The 25,363-nt window shown below is 45.6% G+C and overlaps 1 protein-coding gene across 3 annotated transcripts in view; it reads right to left on the bottom strand.

The window, feature by feature from the left end:
* ADD3 (adducin 3) overlaps positions 1-20,188 on the bottom strand; it is a 98,058-nt gene extending 77,870 nt beyond the window's left edge. For 2 of the 3 annotated variants that reach the window (XM_032190763.1, XM_032190769.1), the window contains exon 1: positions 20,121-20,188. The gene's annotated coding sequence lies outside the window, so the exon portion shown is untranslated. Of the gene's footprint in view, positions 1-20,073; positions 20,093-20,120 lie in introns of those variants that run through there. The other variant, XM_032190764.1, reaches the window with a different exon arrangement.
* Between the last annotated feature and the right edge of the window lie 5,175 nt (positions 20,189-25,363).

Here is a 25,363-nt window from a genome sequence, read left to right as displayed (position 1 = left end):
GGGTTGGGATAATGTAAACAGAGGCTTGTTATCTGTTTAAACAGAAAACCCATCTTCTGTAATATTGCATTAAGTCAACATTCAACTTAAAACCCCCTCCATATTCTTATTCTCTATGGTCTTCCTGGCCACCCAACTCCTTCCTCATCTGTTGTCTCATTTTATTTCTGTTTTAAAAAATGAAGAAGTTCAGGTATTTGTACAAAAACAGTCATAACTTAGAAGAATGTTAGAAGTTGCATGTTGTAATAGCATAACATCTCAGGAACCTTCCTTAGAGTTAGCTCTTTGTTGAGCATCAACCTATAGGCTTACCAGCAAAATGTTGTCGTGTACTCAAGTTTCCTGTTTTAATATCCCCCCCCTTTTTTTAAAAAAAAAAACTAACATTTTTTTCATCCTTAGAAACAGGAAGTCATTAAGTTCAAAATGTTTATCCTAAATGAAAACATACATACTTCCATGACTGCTATTCAGTGACTATTGGGTGGTCTCAATCTGAATCCAGTTTCTGATCAGCAAGTGCTTCCCTTGTAGAAATTATCAAAGCCAGTATCACCAGAACACAGCCTCAGAGACCATGGATTGGAAAGGTATAAACAATCAGCTATTATAATTACAGTTCAGGATTACAAGATTTCTTTTTTTTAAAAGAGTTTAGCATACCCACAAAAACCTCTCAAACATCTGTTTTCACTAACCATTTAAATAAATGTTTTCCCCAAATTATATCAGAAGTTGGCTTGCGTTGTACATTTCTTGGGATGAGGTCAGTAATGTGCATTAATGCAACGCCTTAGCTGCAGTAACATGTACGTTTGTTTGTGTTAGCATGTGAATGAACAGGGAAATTCATTAACCATTGGCTTCCTCCATTGGGAAGCTTCAGAATGCTATCTGAAATTGCCTGTGATCAACATCTCCAACGTGCTCCTAAACCATTTAAATTTTCTGTCTTAATTTTCAGAAGCATAAGAAATCTTCACTTCAGTATTTCAACAATTATACACTGAAAGGTGGCAAGCAAAGACTTTCCATACACAAAACAACATGACTATATGCCCCAGCTTAACACAAAAAGCTGCAACTTTTGATTTTAGTTTATTGTCATACTAATCCTAGTTTACTACTGCCTGCCTTTTGCGGATATAAATTAGGGTCTAGGAGAAATCAAATTCAAGTCCATCAGAACAAATTTTCAATTGGTTTTTCAACACCATCTGTGCTTATCACAGGAAAATTCACTCCCTCTCCAACTCAAGTTTTTAATCATTAAATATATGGAAGAACTCTCTTCCGAGAAGATAACTGCAAAGCAGTTCCTTAGTAATCGTGGGCATTTCCAGAAAACTTGAATGCTCCTCCAGCTCGCCCACTTGCTTTGCGTGAAAAAGCAGTACTCAGAATTATCATCTGGAGAGGTCTACAGAAGTGCTGAGAACAGTTTCTGCATATTTTGATGCTCTATGAATCACCAAGAGTGGAACATGAAGCCAAAAACCTGTAAAACATACACATGTACAAACAGCAAGTAAGACCTATCTTAGACCTACCAAAATGTATCCTGAACATATCAGGAAGAGACTGACAGGAACTCATATATTATGCCACTTCCATATGAGACTATTTACATTTGTTTGGACCCACAGATCAATATGAACATCAGGAATTAATAAAGCCAGCAGTACAGAGCAGCTCTCCAGAGACCAGCCACATCTGCTCAGCAGTGCCAAGCTGCCAGCTGGAGAGAGTCCCAAAAGCCTTTTCAGGGTCATCATGCACAGCAAAAGCTCGTGCTTGGCTAAAAACCTTCCAGCCTAGCAACAAAAAAAGTAATACATATTCTGTTAATTACATTAAGTAATTAAGCTGTATTTAGCTCTGTTAATTAGAATGCTTAATTTTAACAGGTCTAATACCCACAATATTTAAATTCCTGTTTTGTCCTAGTATTGCAATGAAAATCTGTTTTAGACCACCATCATTCTCATGACTAAGTCAAAAAAAAGTTATGCTGCTAACAAATAATCTATTGAAAATCCAAAATGAAAGTCAACCTGGATCCCAGGTGAAGACAGTTAATCACACAAGGACATTTTATCTAGGTATAAATTGTCAAAACTTCCTTTTCTGGTGCACAATTGATCAGAGCCTACTATAGGACAAAATAAACCTAATGGCAGATGTATTCGCCCCCCCTCCCCACCACACCTCTCAAGCATCTGCTACTCTATATGGAAATTGCTCCTTCCAAACACCTCCAGGTAGAAGTACAGTACATCCACACGCAGTTAAACACTCCCTAGTCCACAGCTTTTTCTGCAACTGTGGGTGGCCCAACTTTCATGTTAGAAAGCTACAGCTGGCACCCATAGCTACATGGGTCGGCACGTGCTGATGAGACGTGTGGCTGAGCACTACGACGGATGAAGCCCCACCATGTAGCTTCCTTCTGCTCAGGGGGTGCTCACAGCTCACTTTTATTACAGGAAATCATACCTCTGAATTTCCAGTTCTTGTCTTTCTGCTGCTTCCTAAGCTGAACACAAAAGGTCTGTCCAGGCTGGAGCTCTTTACAAGCCCCACAGGGGTGGCTCTTTTTGTGAAAAAGCCACTTTAAAAAGCATCGTTAAGATCAACCTGTTCAAATTAGTCTGAACAACTCATGCAAACGACTGCTGTGCAGTCTATTTTATTAAAAGCAGACCACTGCTTCCAAACCTAACTCTTAGCAGCGAGCAGCACCAAGGGCTTGCTACTAGTCCTCAAAGACATCGTGTCTTCAAGGCTTTTTCACCGCTTACCCTCACTGTTGCTGAATCCACACAATGCTTTGGGAGCACTACCAGCACTGCACTGCCGCCAGAGCATGTGGGGCACTACCTACAAAGGCACCTGAAATTATCAGGCTCACATTCCCTTATTGACTCAGATCCTAATTTTATGTCCCTTTATGTCCCAGGACTTACTATCCACACCACCCAGTACCCCAGACCGTTCCTGAGGGAACGCAGATGTTATTTGCTCACCTCTGTAGTGTGCTGCAAAGTTTTTGGATGAAGAAATATTTCATCTTGTGGTGCTATATAAATAAACAAAGTATTATAAACAATCATTTTTATCTGACTGGGGTTATGTCATATGGTTTGCTTTCTTTATGAAAGAAAACACGTACATAAAGTGCAACCAGATGCTGTTGGCAGAGAGTCCATTTAATATGGACTCATTTCTAAAAACATGATTACAGATGTGGCCTACATCTTGAACCCAATGTTTAAGGGAAAATTCTCTATTTAATCATTTTACTTGCCATCTTTTTTTTTTTTTCCCTCTATCTTTTTTCATACAAAGTTTCCTAGAACTAAGAAGTTCAAACTCACCTTTTCATATTTCCACCACAAAAACAATTCACATGTACCCTTATCTACAAAAAGTTGAACATGCTGCTTAGGAAACACTGCTGTAAGAAAACTTTTCAGGAGAGAACTAAGCCTAGTCTGAGTTTCTTTACTACAAACAATGCTAACCTAGGACTGCCCCAACTCAAGTGTTTATTTTCAAAGTACATAAACGGTTATTATAACTCTACTCACCTTTGTGGAGACACTTAAGATACTTCACTCAAATATCTTTACTGTTTTTAGTTTAAAAAAAAAAAAAAAGAAATTCAGCTGATACATACCCAAGTTTTAGATCACTAATGACATGTTTAACATCTCTAACCAATGTGTAGAGCTCTTGGCCAGATAACTCAATTTGAGTTAGCTCGAATATATACATTGCACGACAAAAATCAGTGTGCTCCATCATTGTTGAGAACACAAGAAGTTGTTTAATTCTGATAAGAACCCACTTAATCAACAAAACTAATAGAATAATAAATAAGTTCTAAACTGAAAACGAGTACGTCTAAACTGAAATGAATAACATTCTTCATGCATGCCAATTTATAAAATACTAGCAACTTAGCTCACAAAAGTTTTATTCAAGCTCATATTCATTTCAAAATAGGTTAGAAACAGCACAAATCTTGACTATCATTCCCATCCAAAACCAAAAGATTTGTACCATATTTGATACCTAGATATTGAAGTACTTACGAACAGCACTCTTAAGAAGTGCACTCCTGAACTGGATCAGGCAAGTTCATATTCACATGGGTATTGAATCCAACGTTTAAGAAAATTCTCTCTGTATATAGTCATTTTACTCTCACTCTACATTCATGTTCATATTCATGCAAAATTAAATTAGTAAAACCCAAATGGTTCATGGTTATAAAGGTTATTGCCTTGATGATGTATTTATCATAGGAATTAAAGTAGTTGAAGTGAGGTTAGTTAACCACCAGTGACATCACTTAAATCAACAACTGAAAACAATCCCTGTTGCCAAATTATCTTCAGGTTGAACCTTTGAAAAAAATAACTTGGCTCTTTCACAAGACATTGCCACTTATGAACACCTGAATTTATCATTAAAGCAAGTATTTGATTAACCTAGATTATTTTCCAAGCAGGGTATTAAAAAAGTCACATAAAATTATAAAAACGCTGAAGAACAAAATCAAAGTGGGGAAAAGCCCAATTTTCACCTAAAAAACACAATGAAAGATGAGACAATTGGCACTTCAATGTGAAAACCCTCTTGTAGTCAGGCAGCTTGGAATTGCCAGGTACGCTGCTGTGCTTGTCTCTGGAGGCAGTGAGACCTGGCAGCATCAGTCCTCCACAACTACTTAAAACGTGCCACCCAACCTCTAACGAGAACTTTAAACATCCACTGCATTCGAATTGAGCATTTTCGACGGGATTTTAGAAAGAAAAGATAATTGTATAAATACTGTCCTTAGAGACGGAATCAGATTAATTTTATGTGTGATTAGAACTAAGGGCTTGTTCAGAGAGGAAGCGTTGGCTGAGATGGATAAAGAAGGCAATCAGAGCACAGAGATGAGCAAATCATTTGTTTCTGCTCCCTGAGGAAATGATGAATTCATCCAGAGAGCGTGCCAGCTCTCCCGAGCTCAGCAATATGCCTACCCTGGTTTTCCTGGGGCGGCTGGGAAGGAGGGTGCAGGTAGGCAGCTGTGAAGATTGCTTCCAACAAGCTTCAATGCTACATCCGCAGTCAAAAAGAAGAGCCCACCAAGGTGTGGGAGCTTAAACTGTTTGTAATAAGAGGCTTGCTAAAACAAAAGGACATAAAAGAAAAACCTAATTGGGAATATTTGTACCTAATAGTGAAGCTGACCTACAGATGGGGTGAGGGGGAGCAGTAGAAACAAATGAGGATGTGTGTGTTTGTTTATTTTCTTAAGAGGGAATGCAAACAAACAGAACTGCTTAAGAACCTGAAACCTCCAGGTGGATCTGACCACACTGAAGGCAACAGCAAAACTCCTTTCATTTACTGGATGCCAGCTGTTTCACACTATGGGCTGTCTACAGAAAGGAGGAATGCCAGCAGCTGTCAGTCACTGGGGGCTTCAAATACCCTAAAAGCAGAAGAATAACGCTGCAGCATTTACACGGTTTATATTAAAAAGATAATTAAAACAAAATCTCACAGCCCAAGACTTTCCATGGGCTAAGCCAATATGCAGATGGGGCAGTCAAATATTACAGCAGTCTGAATGACGAGCTGAAACCTAAACAGAGACTTGTTATCCATGTGTCATCTGTGCAGAGCTGGGAGGACCCAAGGATCCGGACCCCACCGCACAAAGAACGTGTGTGCAGGCACGGCAGTGTGAGAGCTGTATTCACACTTCCCTAACCGGGCACCCTAATTAGCCAGCTAAGTCTGAGCTGGGTTTGCCTCGTTGTAAGGCTTCCACCAACAATAGAGTTCTCCAGAAAGCAATTCGAGGCAGGGATGTGATTAAGCAGAAAGCCCGGGCTGGATGAGCTGGGCGGCTGAATGGCTCCTGCCTTCCCTCTGCCTCAGGGACCCAGACAGAGATTCTGTGGCTCCTGAGCCAGCTGTGGATCCATGCCCAGTGCAAACCCCACAAGCATCACGAGATGCTACAACAAAATCCTTCAACACACACACAAAAAAAATCTACTGTTGTGTTTTTATACCCCCCCCCCAATCCATCAAATATGCCAAAGACAGCACTCAAATTAATTAGAAAGCTGTGCAACTGCACACTTCAGTCAAGTCTGCACTAGCTCAGTTTACCACAAAGAGCAAACAAATAAAAGATCAAATCCTCATGTGCTAAATACGAACTCAGACCACTCAGGAGACTGAATTTCACACAATTTCAAGTTAACTGAATAATGTGAGGATGTCCACTGGAACATTTACTCTTGCACTGAGTTACACAACCCTGTAACCCTCACAACCCACAGCCTCCTGTAAATAACTATGTGATCCAACACATCCATGCTCATCTCGCTTCCGGTCAGTAGTGGACATTGCAGTGATCTCCAGGCAGGCAGACAGACCCTACTTTTAGAATTGCTTTAGTAATTTAGGCACTTCAGGGCAAACTTTTTTTTTTTTTTCTCTCTTACGTAACACCCATTGCTACAGTCCACAGAAACGTTTCCAAAAGTTTCTCCTCGAGGCTATATACAGTTTTACCCCTTTCATCAGCTTTCTTTTTCATCAAAAAGATTTTTTGTGTGCATCATACGCATATATAGTGCACAAAAACAAAACAAAAAAAAAAACACAAAAAGGCTAAAAATGTTGCATTTGCTATATTTGACTATAACGCACTGTAGTCATGTACTGAAAGTGCTGATCTCAAATCACACACAGCTTTTTGTTACATGAAGAATCCAGTTTTCATCTTCCAAAGCACTATACCATTAGTGACAGCAAGGGCTTTCACTTTACCTGAGAGCTGTTTCTAACATGGACAGTAGAAAAGAGTGGAAAAGGAGTTATGTAGTTGAACCTGAATATGAGAAAGAGCATTAGAAAAGGCTGCTCTGGATTTCTAGATTAAAGAAATTAATAAGGCATTTTGAACAGCACATGCAGAAACAGTGAAAAGAAACATTTCTGTGTGTTAGGTATGACTCAAAGTTGTACCTGATTGTATACCAACATGCAAAGACACAACAGTTATTGAGAACAAAAATGAGGAGAAAATACCACCAAAACATTTAAGAATCAGATTAAGAGGACATTAAAAATACCTACAGCTTTGACTTCAGCAGCTTTACTAGGATTATACATTAGTTTGTAAGTGTTAATGCCAAGACTGCAATTTTTTTCCCTCCTCTCTCTCTCTGAACAGTATCTGCAAAACCACAGCACCGCACGCTCCTTGGCCTGAAAGATCAAGTGTTCTGGCACAGCAGAGATGAGACGAGGGACTCGACATCGTTCCTCTTCTGCAGTGGTTCAGCATCAGAACGAGAGAGAGCCAGCAGTGTGCTCTGGCTTCTTGCTTCACCCAAGAGGCACAGTCATTTGCTGAAGGCTTAGCAAAGCTGTTTGCATCCTGAAGTATGTTGTGATGATTCTACCCTTATAATTAAGATCACCTTATAACAGAAGCAGGAGTGAAAGCCAACAGCAGCAGCCAGCTGAGGCACACCAGAGAGTGGTGAGGAGCACCAGGTACTCACCACTCCTTGCCAGGCACGAGCCCAGTGCTTGGCACAAGGCTGCGAGTACCTCGGGCACAACCAGACCTATCAGGCTGGCTTCAGTTACACCCTCCAGTGACTCTGGATGTCTCCTGCTGAATTTACTGCCCTAATCAAAGAGACTTCCTGAATAAGCCAGAATTCAGGGGAAGTGCATAAAGATAGGACACAGTGATTAACAGTATTGCCCGAATTGCCTGCTATTGGGCTTTCAACTACTTCAGACACTCAAGCTGCTTCAGTTTTAAACTCTGCTTAAAGCAAAATGAGCAAGCGCCAATAAAAAAATTGATGGAAAAACCAGCATCAGCCAAACCCGGCATTGTTTGTTTCAATTATATAGAATCATTATGTCCGGTCCTTGGATCCTCTTTATTATACCCTCATTTCCCGACTGAAGAAGCCTCTGTAGCAGAAAACCCTAAGGAGCCATAATTTAACAAAGACAGTATCCAAATTTGATACAAAGACTGCATGAATGAAGCCAGTAATCTGGGTATGGTTAGAGGGTTTTTTGTTGGGTTTTTTTGAATTTCCAATGGACAAAATGAAAAACTACATTTGATAATAAATCATCTTTTTTACGAGTTAGCTTAATACCCTTCCTCTGGGTACAAGAATGTAATGCTATTCTCCTTGCCAAGAAACAACCAAAAAAAAAAAAAGCATATAAGACCCACACGGAACAAGAAATGAAACAAACAGATGCACATGGTATTTTCAAAAAAGTTTTTTTTTTTTTTCCTCCTGCATGTCAGCTCTCTCACTACCTGAGCCCCTTTACAAGGGGCAGTGAGAGGCCAGCCTTCAGCAAGCCCCCCGAAACAGAGCAGGGAGGGATGTGGCAGGGCAGTGCTAGGGGACACAACTGGCACCCCAGGGCATGAGACCTACACAGGAGCTATGGCCGACAGGGCAGCCCTGAGAAGAAGGGCTGAGAACACAAACCTGAGGGAGGACAATGCCTGCACCCAGCCCAACGAGAGCAAGAGGCACCACACGCAGCCTTCACGCACTTAAAAGGCCCAGCATAACCAGCTCCCTCTAAGCCTTTTGGCTAATCGAAAATTCAGGAGCATTCAGCCTCCCTTCTTTTGATTCATCTAACGCCGAAACCAGGTCGTCCGACGCGCTGACACAGCCGGGGCTGTTATTTTTAAACACAGCCATAGTCTATTTAGCTAAAGCATCTTTACTCTGACTGAGCCAGTATTACTTTGATAAGACTCCTTAAGTATCTACGCTGAAGCTGGCACATCACATCAAACAAAAAAAAAAGCACAAAAACTTCTGGAGGTAACGCTTCATTGCAGATGAGGGTGGGGGGACAAACAGCAATAACAAACACAGAAAAAATAAAAGCAAAAGGAAAAGTGAGGAACACACCAGGATAAAGGACATGAAGTGCTAACTACAGGACAGCTATGCATGCTGTGAGCGCGTATCGTTCACCACCTGCAGAGAATAACTGGAACCATTTCAGTCAACTCCAACAGCAAACAGCTTTCTGCTGTTGGAAAGTCAGCACTAAAATTGTTAAAACAATATTTGTGCCAAGTTTGTTAGTAGCAACACTAGGTTTTCTTACACATCATTTAACCGATGAAAACCTGGATGGAAGGAGAAGTCGGATAACACTGTTCAAACGATGTAAAGAGACCACAGGTTTTAATTACAGGACACTCTGGGAGGCAAGCTGAGCTATGCTAAGCCAACCTATTTGTACACATTTTTCTCAATGCAATTGTCACTTCTTCACATATAAAGTTGTCTTGCAGCCGTATGCATAAGTTCATTGCCAGAACCAAGCACAGCCCCATTCTTTCTCACCAAAATAATCATTTTGGTCTCTATGTTGCAGAACACTAACATATGAGAACAAGACACCTTGCTTTACCTGATGCAATGAAGTTTTACCATGGCAATATTTTGCCTCAGTTTCTTGTACGTAACCATGAAACAGAGCTAAAAAATAGCAATGTTACACACTACTCAATACTGAAACCCTTTTTATTTTACATGAGAAAAATTAATTATGATGCTTTGCTCTGTAAAGGAACGCTGCAGACTGAAAACAAAGGAATGGTGCAACAGAAAGCAACCCCAATGCCTCACCCCAAGCACCCAGCCTGGGACCATCACCCACCCACCGGCAACCCCATGGAGCTGGGACATGGCTGTACGATGCCTGAGCCCAGGAGTGGCTGCATCCAGTATGCAGCTGCGCCAGGCCACAGCTCTGTGTGTGCAAACTGCCCTGAGGCACCCGCTGCTATAGGACATCATGCACAATGCCACTCGCTGCTGTAATGTGCTTGGTCTGCCTGGCTGCCAGCATCCCATGTCCCATGTGTCTGACACCCCAGCAGCACTCCAGCTCTATGTCAGGACACACTAACGCTTGCAGATGAGGGGAGCCAGTTGGTTATTTTACTCCAGTAGTAAGCTGACTTCAAGGACTTAATGCAAAATGAGAAAAACCCAAATCGCAGAGACCCCTTCCACTGTCCTGCCTGCACACACACTCCATACCTCCACCTCCTGCAGCCAGTAAGAGTTCGGTGAACCAAATGCACAGATACATAACTACCAGACACAACTGCATATTATGGTCTAAGGATAAAATACGTAGGCATGCTTCAGTGCTTATTCCTAAAGCTTCATCAGCTTTTTCACTCCTCCTCTGCATTCTGTGCACCAGTTACATCAGCAAGTCCCACTTTCAGCCTGGTTATCCCCATTTTTTTTTCCTCCCCCTCCCTACATGACACTTTCATTCTTCAAATCCAGCATCTAGGACAGGAAACTCTCCAAACTATCAGATAACAGGAGTGGCTTTTCAAAACTTGGAAGGTTTGACACATTTCTGAGCCTCTTAAGAATTGCCAAAATAAACAATGGACAAGGAGGTTTTAATTAAAATAATTCTGAAGTCTATGTAGTTTCTCCAAAACATTGCCTTCACCCCAAAGATCCTCCCCTCAAACAAGACCTTTTCCCCACAGATTTTGGGAGTATTGGCAGAGCAGGGGAAACCTAATGACCTGGAGCTGCCAGCTCGTATCTCAAAGCTGAGAGAAACTGCCTCTTCATTCTGACTTGCCTTAAAACAAGCCTCCTTGCAAAAGGCTTAGCTTGCAGACAACATCCACAAATGTATTTGAATGGACTCAACAAGCCAGCATTGCCCCCTTTGTAGGATTTTAGGACCGGAGCCCCAAGCTCAGTACAGACAGGTTCCCCTGTCCTTGGCACGTTCCCACCATTGAGACCTTGCACCTGCTCCAGTGCTCGTGCGGCTCCTCCTGGAGCCAATTCAACTTATTAGAAAGAATTAATGCAGAAAGTGAAAGGAGAGGAGGTGTTCTGCTGTGTTTTCACATTGGGCTACTTAAGTTTAGTGAGCACCAGCACTTGTAACAAAAGCATTTGGGACAGGATCCAACTCTATGTGGCTTTCTTGTATTTCTTTAAATTGGTTTTGGAAAGCAAGAGAGAATAACCAAAAAAAAAAGTTTAGAAAGAAGGTAAAATAACCTTGGAGAGAGGACATTACATTATGCCATGTGAACCAGAATGGTTTCCCCAGCACAAATATATGCCAGCACACATTCTTCAAGTTAACTAATAAACTGAAGAGCCATAAAATAGAATTACTTGCGCTACACTTTTACACACTATAGCTGGTAATTCTGCAGCTTTAATTCCATCTTTGAACTATCAGTTATATTGACAAATAACAGCGGCAGCAGTGCATTATTACAAAAAGGAGTAAACAAATGACCTCTATCTAACTTTATTAAGGTAATAAAAGGCAGATTTTTTTTTTTTTTTAAAACTTTCTTCAAAGAGAGTTTTATAGCTAACCACCAGCAGGGTGTGGACTGAAGCTAAAAACTTTGAAATAGGTCCCTGTGAAATCTGAAACCAAAATACAGCAAAGGTCACCCTTCTGCGAAGAACCGTCTGGTCTGCATGCATGCTATAAGCAGAGCTCTGTTAGCTCCGCCGCAGTAATAACCTCACTCAACTCGCCCCCTGGGAACAGCAGCAACATCGGGTTTCTACTACAAAGATAAATTTCCTACACACAATACCCGTTACTATACATTTGCAGGATGTTTGATAGCAGCCAGACTCTCCTGTTACATGGCATACCTCAAGCTATTTTTTTCTTGTTAAAGGCTAGCCCAGGTTATAAATATGACTCCGTGACTCCAACTCCCACCTTTAGCTAATTCATTTTAGTCAACGTTTCGCAGACAGTAGAGAGTCTTATGCAAAGTATTAGCGAACATTAAGAGGAAAGGAGGCGATGCATTTCATTTATTTATTTTTTTTTTTAACCCAAAGGAGACTATTAGAACCCTTTTCAGCAAGGAAACATGGTGAATTTTTCCATCAGAGATAGTATCAAACCCAAGTATGGGGACAATCACACCACTGTGCTGTGGTCTGCCTTGTTGAGCTGGCCCTGGGATGGCCGGGTGATTTCAGGCTGCTGCTGGCTTCGCCTATGGAGCCGGAGCAGCCCTGACCAGGCACTCGCACCTCCAAGCACTGAGCTCTCCCTTCCCTTGGCTCAAGTTGCATCCTAGGTGCTTGCCAACTGAGGGAAGATTTGGCAATCTTTGCAGCTCAGCAAGGATTTCACAAAGGGTACGACTGGAAGGCTAACTGCCCTTGCTGGAGGACACTTCTCTGGCAGCACTTCACGCCCGCCGGTGGCCACGCCGGGTCCATCGCAGGGGACAGCGCCTTGACCCAGGCAGTCGAAAACCTTCAGGCTTAAGATACTTTGAAGGAAAAATGTTCCACCTGGCAGTAAATTAAGTCATTACATTTGATTAGAAGCACTGACACACAGTGACAGCCTCACGTTAGGAACAACAAGAACGAACATTTTCTGCTGATCTGACAGCAAAAACTGTCATTTGGAAAGAGGCAGTGGTTGAGTATAATCAAGCAGTCCTTCTGGTCTAGCCCTTATTGAGCTGTCATCTCAGGGCATGTAAAATCACAGGCACTGCTGTTTAAAAACATCTAAGCTTGAGCAAACAAACACACTGGAAGCACAACATACATCCAAACCCCCATCTGAAGAGGAAGCAGTGTTTCAGTTTCCCTCCCAGAGCCTGGCTCACAGGAAAGCATCTGATGCAAAGAGGGAACCCACGCTGGCCCTCTGCCGCCTCGGGGCGAATTATCCAGGTACCTCTAAGTACCACCTCCTGGTGTTTTACAGCCTAAACGTTTTATGTAGTTAAACAGAATTGTCTTGAGTTCACATGTTTTAATCAGGAAGCTCCCTGGACCCATTTCAAGGCACAAACTTTTCTTTTTCTTTATAAACTAACCTGGTTTTGAGCACAGACTCACTCACGTTAGTGCTTTACAGATGTATTCAATCTCTTAGCACACTGCAAAATTATTTAAACAACGTTTGAAATAGAGAAGAAAAGGAGGGGGAGAACCTGACTGCCAGACCACTAGGACTGTTTTTTGTGCGTGTGTTTTCTTTAATTATGGATTTTTAAATCCCACAAGTTTCAAAGTATTTGCTAAATCCTCTGCATGTTTCTTCTATTTTTCTTTTTTTTTCTTTTCTCAATACTGGTACAAGACCCGTGATTTTGATTAGCTTGATAACGAACAAGCCAACTCTATAAAACGGGCTTTGCTGGTTACAGGCTTATTTTGCTTTAGAAATCATTGCACTGCCCATTATTAAGGCACGTCTCACAACTTCCTTTTTCTCCCTCAGCTGCTCAGGATTAAGTCTTTGCAATGAAAATATTTATGAAAATTTTACTGAAAGATCTACTTTGGACACTTCGTCTTAGGAGACGGAGCACTCTGTTCCAAATCATGCACACGAGAGGTGTCTGCCAAGCGCTCCAGCTGTGTCCCTCCAGTCCTTAAGCCATTTAACACAGAACACGCACGTGTCCTTTGCATGCCAAGTCAGCTATGCGTCAAAGACAAATAGCTCTGAATACTCAACTTATAACAATCGGCACGCCAACAAGAAACCCAATTTGTATTTGGTAGTATGTACATTGAAGGGAATGGGGGGGAAAAAAAAAACAATGCATGTATATATATTCTTTCATAACATTGAGAATTTAAGGAATAAGTAAAATACACAGCCTTTAGCATGAAAATATACAGTTTGCCCTAGGAGACAACAGCTCCCATTTACTAAATGAGTTGAAGATCATGAACATCTCTGCTTTCTGCCTTCTAGCCTGACAGCTGGGCCAGAAAAAAAAACTTAATTGTTTTGAATCTCTAGAAGAGTCTTGCCTTTGCATATACTTTTAGACAAGCATGCATTTAAAGCAAGCTGCCATTCGAAGCCAAAAATTCCACAGATTAACTGTGAACATTACAAAGACTTAAGACTCCTCAACTTGGCATTTAGTACAATACTTTATATGCAATCAAGATCTGAAACACGATGATAGGCTTGCGGGCACTGCCACATTTTAATCACGATAACAGAAATATTTCACTAGGTATTCATTTATTATGGCAGTTATATTATATCACAGGGGCTAATGTTGAATTAAGTTAACATGGGAGTGCCAGCTGTTAATTTGATATAGAAACCAGCTTCTCGCACCCTAAGTTTCACAACCACCATAAAAACTGCAGATAATACAACTGAAAACAACCATAAGAGGATACATGATCCTTCCCTCCACAGAGTACTACACATCACGAAATCTCAAAGTTTGAATGTTCTAACAATTAACTTTTTTAGTCTGGTTTTGGGGTTTCAGGATGCACAGCAAATACAGTAGGCTGTCTGGTATGTAGCAAAGATTGTTGTATTAAAGGCATGCCAGAATGGTTTAGATCACGTTTTACTCCTGTTTTAGCATCATCCAGGAGCCTGGAAAAATGACTGTGCAATCCATAAGCACTCCTGCAAACAGCTGTGTATTTGTGTCAGGAAAATACACAGGTATTTTGCCATGCCACCACCTGTGTGTCACCATGCTTGGCTCTCAACAGAGCTAGACATGCTGTCTGGTATCATTCACTCTCTCCACCTCCAAAGCTTGTTTTCAGTTTTGTCTATTTTTTCATATTTTAGGCTTAAGGTTGCCTCTGCTAAGTGTCTGCTAGATCTGAAGCATCTGAGCCAAAACACTTCAACTCTTCCTGACACAAGGGCTCATAAGTATGCTTTCCAATGCTATAGTTTAATTTTCACGTTTAAATCCAGGATATTTTCTTTGGAAAGCACTACTTCGCTTTCAAATACTTGACTCTGTGGCCTTACTGATGTTCTTTCTAAGTACAGAGCTTTTTGTACATATATCTATAAAGACTGAAATGGGGGTGAGACATCGCTGCTGATTCTTGAGCTGGGCACAGTCAGAAGGGCTGAGATGTCACTGTGTGGTCTGAAAAGCAGCCTGCAATGTCTTCACCCAACCTGTGTTTTGGAAAAGACCAGACTGGCCAACAAACTTCGCCCAAAAGACCTGAACTCTGCCTCCTGAGGTCATCCTTTGCTCAGGGTGTGTTGGTGAGGGAGACCTGGAATGGACAAAAGCCCCCCAGCACACACACCTTCATGAGGGTTGCTGAGGAAGTGCTGGGAATGCTGGGTTATATGAAACAATGTGCTTTCATACCAGCAATCTCTGAACACAGCAACTTAAAATTTCCACTGATCTAAAATGATTTGAGTCGCACAGACAAGGTCAGTACCAAACAGATGCCACAGGCTTTGGACAAGACCTCCAGAACTGTTACGAAAGCCTTTCTTCACCCAAAGCCTATGCTTGGAGGGAAAGAAACAAAATGTTTAAGATACATTTCACCTTGTTTTTTCTACATTAGCACAATACAGCAAACTAGGCAATAAGCAAGGCTTTCTATTTTGCACCCAGCAGGACATGCACAGGAGGGCTTTGCTGGGTGGCACACGCCTTGCTGCCAGATCTGACATCGGCTGTGCATCTGCAAACACAAGAAGATGCAGATCCAACTGGCCTCTGAAGAACATCACATGTAGTGCAACAGGTACAGATGATGTGCATAGCAATGCTTATTTTCTGTAAGAATAAAAAACGTAACGTCTTCCTGGGCAACCTGGGTAGCCTTGCTTGAGCAGATGACCTCCCGAGGTCCCTCACAACCTAAACCATTCCACGATTCTGTGATAATACATTTAAATATATGCAACAACAAAAATCTTAAAACAGATTTTTGTAGGTACACATGAAGATAGCAAGCACAAGTTCTCACAGTGATTTAACAAAAGCTTCTCACTTGGGCCAACAGAGTCCAGCTCCTGGCTGCAGTGCCAGCACCACGCTGAAGACTCATTTAAGGCAGCACAGCGACAGTAAGAGAAGCAATAAAAGCTGCAACGGGACAGCAATTTAACTCCATGGTACTCAAGATCACCACATCCTTCAGCTGGAGAAGTAACTCAGGAGGTGCTGGCTGTGTGGGGGCACAGGGATTTTCCCAGCTGTTAGCCATCGGGTCAAGCAAATGCCAAACAGACCAAGCAGTTAGCACATTCACTGAACCCCATCCCAAGCTGCCAGCTCACCCCACAGCTCCCTGCCGCTTTGAAGTCACCAGGATTTTAACACATTAAACAACACAAGGCAAGGAAAGAGTTTCTTCCCAGCCAAGACCAGAGCAGTTTAAGAGACTGGAACAGTGAATGGGGCTATTATACTATTTCCTTAATTAGCACTTTGTACCAGCTGATTGCATCCTTGTTAAGAAGAGTTTACATTATTACCCTTTGAATGACTTCAAATATAGTAATGAATCTTATATGCTCCCAGAGTCCTGGCTAAATAATTGCCTACGTCACATCAGCTAAACCGTGAAGATGCCAGCTATAAGAAAAACAAGAATCATCAGAAGGAGCCTTCTTTCAGAAACTTTTCAAGGAATCCTAAGAAAACCTCAACTTTTTAGTAGAAAATATTTTCCATTTTACCGACGATGGAAGGAAAAAAAAACCTCCACTGTAGCCTGGACTGAAAGCAAGCTATAATTGAAGACACTTCCATATCTGACCAAATTTATTAATACAATTAAAAATTGTTTTGTCTTAACTAACAATCCAGATCAAGAGCTATCCACAAAACCACCATGTACTTGCCAGGACATCTTTAAAAGGAGCACCTCAAATTCTCACTTGTGATGTACAATGACTTGTGTTACCTCGCACAGGGAAAAGAAAGAGAAGTGCTTCCCCACGTGCCAGTTGTCTCAAAGTTAATGTAGGAACTAACCCTGTTTACCACATAATTTAGCACTAACACAACGAATAAGTTATGGCTTGCTCCCTAAGGGTCAAGTAGCTTTTATTCATCTTCTTGTACCAAAAAAAACGCTACATAAAAGACACTGCCCCCCAGGAACCATAAGATGCCACACCACCACCTCTTCTCCTAATGCAGCCACCAGCATTTCAAAACATAGCTTGAGGAAAAGCCTGTGATGTAACAGGAAACAATGCTATTAAATCCTATAGATTGCATTCTTCTGGGTCGATACCAAAACAATGACCTACTCGGTTTCTGAAACACCAGCACGGAGAAATTGCAGAATTGATCTACGAGAGAACTAACAGCCAGAGGTTGCTATGGCCACTACAGTTACAGGACGTTTTTAAAATAATTTTATTTCCCTCCTGTTTAAGAAAGCTAGCTAGGCCAACTTTATGCACCAGCTCAAGGTCACACTCAGGTTCTTTTCCTAAATCATTATTTCTTTTAAGAGCTGTAATTGCAGTGCCACCAGCCGCAGAGCAGGCTGTTAGGGATGTTTGCTGCAGGTTTAACCAGCAGCAGGAATTTTCACGATGCACCCCGGTGATCACCAACATCTCCAGCACCAGACCGGGCAGGGACAAGCCCAGCAGGGCCAGGGGACCCATTCCAGTTGGCACCCCAGCCCTTCCCAGCTGCACGGGGCAGGCAGAGGCACTGCAGCGTGCAGCCCTGCTCCAGCCCCACTGCTCCAGAAGCACTGCAGCGGGTGGGGAACGCGCCGCCTGCGCCCTGCCCTGCAGGATGCACCACGGCATCACCCCCAAATCTTCGTTTCCTTAAATAAAAACACCAGCTGAGCCGATCCTCAGGTAAGAGTCAAGGATAATGAGCGATTTAACCAAGACTCCATCTAATGGCCAAGGAGTAAGGACGTGCTCGGTCATCACCGCCATGCACTAACCCCAACCACTGAGCACTCGGTCCCTCAAGAGCCCCTGCTTTGGGCTTCGTGTTCTCCCACTGAAAACTAAGCACAAGTTATAATTTGTCCTGAAAAAACAAGAAATGTTCTAAAGCTGAGGACGTGAAGACTCGTAAAGCTAAAACCAGTATCCGCTATTAACGAGTGGGCAAACAAATTAAGGAGCTCGTGCTCTCCTTTCTCAAAGCAGCACCTGCCAGCCCTTTTGGCACCAGCCCAGGAGCCGGCCGCATTCCCAGACCCACACCTGCTCTCCTCGCCAAGCCCTGGGCAGCGCCGCAGCAGGCTGCAAGGACTCACCTGGGGTTTTTGGCCACGCCGCCGCAACGCCTGGGTGTGCAGAACACCTCCACCGAGAACTCGCTGGTGCAAAATGTCCCGGCAACCCCAGGCACAAAGTAAGCCTTGTCCCTCCAAAGCCACCACCGCTGGTGGCAGCGCGGCACCAGCCACCTGTGCCTGGAGCAGGAGGAAACCTGAAGTCCCCCCGGTCACACCGAAGCCCAGCGGCTGAGGTCACATTTAGCAGCTTCACTCCTCTGGTCCCAAAGCCGATTTAAGCAACAGCTTATCCAGCACAATAAGTAATTTGGCAATTTCATACCTTGATTCTTTTAGAACCCTTGGCCGATTATTTTTTTTTTGCTCATTCATTGCCACTGATTCTGTTCGAAAACTTAGCTCCTTCTAGGAGTGCTGCCCAGATGAGGCTCAATCCTGCTCCTTTTTCCCTCTGCTCATGATCACATCACCACCCTCAAGATAGCCCTGTACCCCTGGACGAAGGGCAAGCCGCTGATGCGGGCTCAGCTGCAAGATAAGGATGCTCAGAAGACCAAACCACAAGCCACTACCTCCACTAGCAGCGGTGGTGCTGGCTGTTTTTCAAGTCAGTTCCTCGCTCATTTCCCCACACCACTGCAAGGCTTCCCCACTGAAACTGTGTCCTTTGGTAATGCAGACACTGCCTAGCTGCCAGACCACCCTCAAGTCCGGGATAAATGTTGGTTTATATAATAAAAACTCATTTAAAAATTCAAGGTGGATTTAACGCGAGAAGAAAATTGTCTTGGGGCTGAGACCAAACTCCCCAAAGGAGTTCCCATTGGGATCTTGTTAGCGAAGTTCAAGACACAAACCTTGAAATTTTTCGTGACCACCACACACACACACAGAGCAACACGCGACGGAGCCAAAACACCAAACTCTTCCCAAAAGGGGCTGCGTGGCTGGGGCTGCTCCTTGGGGAGACAGCAGAGGAGAAGGGGGACAGGTACTGGTGGTGTTGGGGCAGGTGCTGGTGGCACTGTGGGGTGTGCCACTGGCAGCCCAGCAAATCCACGATGGGAACGCATTGAAATTGAGCTCCCGGGCTGCCCGCACCACTACAAGCGGCAAAGGTGGAGCTGGACGTGTGTGAGCGTTTCCAAAGCCTGGCTCTCACGGAGCACGCAGATTCTCAGCGGTTTTCTCAGCCCCATGCGGCCGGGCCCCGTGCTTACGGCCGGCCCTAATTGCAATCAGCCCCCCGGCTTTTTGGGGTCAGCGTCTCCAAACCCAGGCGCGCTGCTCCGCGCCCCGTCCTTTCCACAGCCGCACCGGAGCCAGCAGCCCAGAAGGCAGCACCGTAGCACCCCCGGGGGCTCCCAGGCGTGCAGAGACCCCAGGAGAGGGAAAATAAAGGGGAAAAAGGGATGGGGGCGGCCACCCGTAGAGGGGATTTGGGGGAAAGCGAGGCAGCGAAACGCCGCGCACTCACCGCTGCGCTCCGGCCAGGCGGGTAGGGGTGCGGTGGGTCCGGCACCAGGGTGCGGGGGTGCAAAAAGGGGGTGCAAAAAAGGGGTGTAAAGGGGGTGAAAAAGGGGAGAAAGGGGGGGGGGGTCCTCGCCGTGCCCCCGGGCGCGCAGCAGCAGCCGCCCCGCAGCCTTTGTGCGCCGCCGCGCGGCCCCGCCGGGCTGCACGCGCGCTTGCACGCGCACGGCGCCAACTGCACCCCCCACACACACACACACACACCCACCCTACACACACACCCGTACCCCATACACACACACATACCCTACACACACACCCGGGAGCCCCCCCGTTTGGGTCCTGCCCCCCCCCCAACCCCAATCGCAACCCCAAGCCCGGCCCCACACTGCATCCCCAGCGCATCCCGCCCGCCCCACTGCGCTCTCGGCGGGGCCGGGAGGCGACATTTTGGGACCCCCCCTACCCTCAAATCCCCCTCCCCGACCCCCATCACGGGCACGGCAGCGTTACCTCGGCGGCCCCGCTGCTCACTCCATCCCTTCCCTTCCCTCCTCGCCTCTCCGCCCCGCCGCGGGCACGGCCGGGGAGGGGCAGGGGGCAGGGCCGGGGAGGGGACGGGATGGGGGAGGGCCGGGGAAGGTGGGGGGGGGGGGCGGCGCACGATGTGGCAGGAAGGGACACCTGGGCTCCTCCTCCTTCCCCCGGTGGAGCACTATCTGGCAGCGGCCGCCTCCAGGCTGAGTCTGGGGGGGGGCTGCGAGGGGCTGGGGCTGCGAGGAGGAGGAGGAGGAGGATGAAGAGGAGGAGGAGGAGGAAGGAGAGGAGGAGGAAGAGGAGGCCCCGCCCGCCTCCCTCCATTGTTGTTCCCGCCCGGAGAGGAGGGGAGGGACCTGGCCCCCCCCCCCGCTGTGCTGCAGTGTGTGCGCAACATGCAAATCGCTTTTTTTTTTTTTCTTTTCTTTTCTTTTTTTTTTTTTTTTTTTGCAATAGCCGGCCCCGCGGCTGGGCTCTGCGGCTGCAGTCCCCCCTGTGCTGCTCCCTGCGCGGCGTTACAGGGGTTTGGGGTTTGGGGTTTGGGGTTTGGGGTTGGCTGGCCCACCCCTGACCAGCCCTTTGAATTCGCAGAAGCACGTCTCAGTGCATGCATAAAGCCCTGGGTGATATGCATGCATGCCTGCAAAAAATAAATCCCATGCCATAATAATAATAATGTTAAGAGCCTGTAATTATATTTGGAATCGTTTTTTAAGATTCAAAAGTTGTGCAAAATGCGCTTGGAGGGCTTAAAAGTTCCCTTTGAGACCCGACAGCAGTGCTTACAGGTGTAAAGCCGCTCACACAACCGGCTTTGTGTGGTTTCGGGGACAGAACCTTGTAATTCGGCAACCTGCTGGCTTTGGAAGGGCTCCTTGGGGACTGTGATGGCAGGGACATGATTGGGATGCAGCAAGGGCAGGGCGAGGGCTGCGTGCGCCCAGGGCCTTTGGTGGGAGCCAGCAGGGAGGCACCAGCCCTGCTGGCTGTGCCACCACGTCACCGTGAGCCCCAGGTCCCTCGGGAGCTACAGAGGGCCTCAAAGACACAACTGCTCGAGGCTCTGAGCTGCCCAGCCCTGGGGTGTGCAAGGAGGACGTGTTTTAGCTTTGCAAATTTCTACTTAGAGCTGAGATGGCCCCAGCTGGCGGGACCAATGCTCTGGGAACCCGTAGGTGCCGGCCAGTAATAATGGGATGAGGTGGAGCAGCACCTGTTATTTAGTGCAGGACCTCTAACCATCTGGCGGCCGTGGGGAATTAAAGCTTACCTTGGGCACGGGAGGAGCGGGTGCGTTCACACACACACACCCCTACCTGCATGTGGAGTGTGCTGAGGCAATCGGCTTCCTCATGCGTGGTTATTCGCTGCAACGCTCGTTTTTGCCTTGCAGGAAGAAAAATAATAATACAGCTGTATCATGTTTTGGTAAGCTTTCAATCTGAAAATCCAAGGAATGCCACGATGCAGTTGTGGTTTTGGAAGTGAGGGTGGTGCCGCGGTGAGGATCGGGAACTCCCTCCAGCCACTGACCAATTTCGGCTGGAAATCAGAGGGGAGTTGTCAACCCTCAGAGCGATCAGGCTCAACCTTCCCCAGGAGGGTATCGGGAATGGAAAAACCTCGCTGCTTTGGAGATAAAGTTTATTAAAGCCATGACAAGAAGCGCTGTCTGTGCAGCATGCTTGATGTCTGGGGAGGCTGATCTGAGTGCTGAGGCGCTGCGTGACATTGATCACACACCTGGAAATCTGAATTTCAGAGGCACCGCTTGCCCCAGCAGATTGCTTTCAGACATGTAAAGATGCCTCATGTGTTTATTGCAGGGCAAGTTCTCTTCTCCTGGGCATGTGGCTAAGTTTTCCCATTACTCTAGTCCTGAAAAGCTGACGGAGATGACAAATTCTCACGATTCAGACCATGGATGGATTACAAGCAGGACCAAGGAGAAACATTCCTGTACAGGAGAGACTTTTCCCATCAGTTCTGGAGGTTTTGTTCCTTCGGAGTGGCTGCTGGGTGCTGCTGAGCTCGGCCCGGTCCCGTTGGACAGGTCTCGATGCCAAGACTCCTGGGGTGCTCCAAGGTGCCCGTCAGTCTGCGGATAGGCAACAGGTAGTGCAGAGAGGGCAGATAGCAGCCAGGACAGATCCACTGGGGTCAGACTGGAGCCCTGGGTTAAAAAATGCACCTCAACGAGTGAGCCCAAGCCCACAGAAAGCTACTGTGACATTGTGTTTTTGGAGAGTGGGTCCTCAGAAGGAATTAGGGCTGTGCTCCTCTCTCTGGGCTTCGTGCCCTTGTCCCTGTTTGCAGTGCCAATGAAGCCCTCTCTCTGCACATTTCCTGCATCCAGCTAAATACTTTCCAAAACAAACAGACAAACAAACAAAAAAAAAACACCACAGAACTACATACAACAGATAACGTGTCTCCTTTCTGGGGGCCCGATCCGGCAGACGCACTTTGCCACTTACACGGTCCTGCAGCCTTTTCACCCTCCATAAAGCCATGTGTCTAATTGGGGGACCGAGCTGAGCTACTCGTTAGAATCTTGGCCAAACCACAAACATTTGTTTCCTTGCTTTATGCCAAACTCCGAGAAAGGAGGAGGGAGTGGCACGAAGCTCATGTTAATGAGTTCTTCGTTCCCCACAGAGAGGTAATCAGAGCACTGCTCAGAGATTCATCAACATTTTTTATTAGCACTTTAATGGCCTACATTTTTTTTATTTTTATTTTTTTAGGGAGTTACTTCAGCTAAGAGCTAGATAATTCCTTGTGCAGCTGTGGTTTAGGAAGCAGCTCAGGGGACATGCAAGTCAAATTACTTGAGCTCTAGTTAAAAAAAATTAATATATATATATATACACCACAAGGTTTCCTGGGTGCCTCCTTTTCCAATCAAGGGCGCTATGTCCTCAATCTCTCACTCCTGGGTTGTGTGGGGTTTTGAGGTTTCTCTTGCACTCTTTGCAGCCTGGAGAGCCATGCGGTGAAGCGCCAGCCCCTGATGGCACTGCACGTTCGCCATGGACAAGGGACTGTCACTCCTTGCTCCAGGGACCACCGCACCTTCAGTCGGCCAAAATGAGGATCAAAGTTGCTGAATTCTGAGAGCTGGAGCCTTCTACCCATTGCTGCGGGGTAAGCCCCAAGCCAAGGTGCCCAGGAGACCTGCCTCAGCCACCTATCCATAGGTTACAGTGAGAGCCGGTGGGTGGGGAGCACTCTCATGGCCCTGGGGGAGGCTGCTCAGAAATTACACAAAGTTTGGCATTCGCAGCTGCTTTCTCGAGGATGCTTTCACAGCAAGAGCATCGCCATCTCACCCTCCTGCTTCCCATGGCGTAATTCAGGGCTTTGATTTTGCTTTTATGAAACTTGGGGCATTTTGCAGCCCCCATGCCCGCAGAAGCATCCCTCATCCCACAGCAGACCTCCAAAGCAGCAGGGGCGGCTGCTCTGGGCTCTCTTTGGTTGGAAAGGGAGAGAGCTGCCGGCCTTGCGCTGTCATTGAGGAGAGCTGCTCGCTGGAAATGGCCCTGCAGCTTCTTCCCATGCCTCCCCCGCTCCCCAGCGGCCAGATTTCCTTCTGGTCTTCTGGAGAGAGCTGTGAGAATATATACATTAAAGGCAGGCAGGCAGGCCAGTGCTGCAGGATAGCTGGGGTTATGAGAGTATAATAAAGGAATACTATGTACTTTTTCCTGAATCGAGCCCCAAGTGTTTCCTGTCAAACCTCAGCACAATGGGACACAAATGTCCAGTTCATTACGTTCACATTTCCTCCAAACCACAGTCTCTTTCCTTCAAACACAGAGGACAGGAAAGGATGCTCTCTGCCCCCACTCGTGTTTCTCGACTGACTTTGTGTCGTGTGAGAAGGGATCGGAGGCTTTCGGCAGTCGCTGCATTCAGTGGGTTGTCTCCCTTCAGTCCACACCACCTTGGGTTGCGAGAGGTCTAAATATGGAAGGATCCCTTTGAAATCAAAGAGAGCTTCGCTGGGGGATAATCAGCATGAATGGAAGCAAAATGAGGTCCGTGGGGAATAAAATGCTAATGTCTGGGGAAAAAAAATCAAGATTCACAGCACTAGTCCAGAAGAATGGTAGCTCATATCATATTAAAAAAAAACATAGTTCTCATTTCCTCCTTATCCCTGCAGGACAGGAAAGAACATCCTGCTCTTTTAATATGAGCAAAATACGAGTTATTTTTGGAAGAAAAAAAAAAAAATCACGCTCAGAGCACGGTTTTCAAAAGACTTTCTCTAATCTGTGATTCTGATGATGCCTGTGGAGCACAGCACATCCTTCTGCAGCAAGAAAGCCAGGTTTGTCGCCTCGGCACCGCTCACACTTGGGCAGAAGGCTTCTGCTGGTTGCGTGAGGAGCCAGCAGCTCCTTTGCCAGCACATCGGCTGTGTCCCCAAGCCAGCCGCCCCCTCCCAGGGGGTGTGCTGGGGGCAGAGCTGCAGCCTGGATGCTGGGAAAAAGCATGAGGACATGTCAGGGCACAAGGTGATGGGCTGGAGGGTGAGTTTCAGGAGATTTCCAGACCTGTGCTGGACTCCGGGCCAAGCTCCTACTTCTTTGTTACCTCCAGGTGCAGGACAAGGCTGGAGCCCTCCCTGCCCTCAGCGGTGATGGCTCTTTTGGCACCGTGCTTCTTGTTCTCACCATGGACCCACAGGGAAGAGAGTGCTGTCATCTCCTGGGCTGAAGTTTTGGGAGTTTAGAGCATAAAGTCAAACTCAGGGCCTTTGGGGCAAGCCGCTGCTTAGCGTGCCTGAGGGACCACTTGAAAGGACGGAGATGAAATCAGCCTCAGATTTGTTAATGTGCATAAACAACATTAATTCATGAATAATGTTTGATTCTGATTCTGCATGGGCAACTGTTACTCCCAATGCCCCTTTTGAAGCAAATAAGAGCGAAGAAAATATCCTAGTACAACATCTAGTGATTAGGATAAACAAATTGTTAATCATTTACCACTGCAAGATTACCAAACTCTGAGTGCACTATAAAAAGAGCTCCAGTTTCCCTTTGAAAACCATTCAGCGAGAGTAAGATTCTAGCTCCTCTCTATGTCAAGGGCCCCAAATACCTAAGCAGACTCTGGGGAATGACCTCATCTGTACTTTCTGAGCGTGTTCCCAGGGATGCTAACGCTAGGAACGGCTGCCTGTCAGTGATGGAAAGCCAGGGTGC

Source organism: Aythya fuligula, chromosome 7 (assembly GCF_009819795.1).
Source record: "Aythya fuligula isolate bAytFul2 chromosome 7, bAytFul2.pri, whole genome shotgun sequence".
In the NCBI taxonomy this organism is placed as follows: domain Eukaryota; kingdom Metazoa; phylum Chordata; class Aves; order Anseriformes; family Anatidae; genus Aythya; species Aythya fuligula.
Note: the sequence above shows the minus strand (reverse complement) of the source record. Positions and strands in the feature narration are given on the sequence as shown.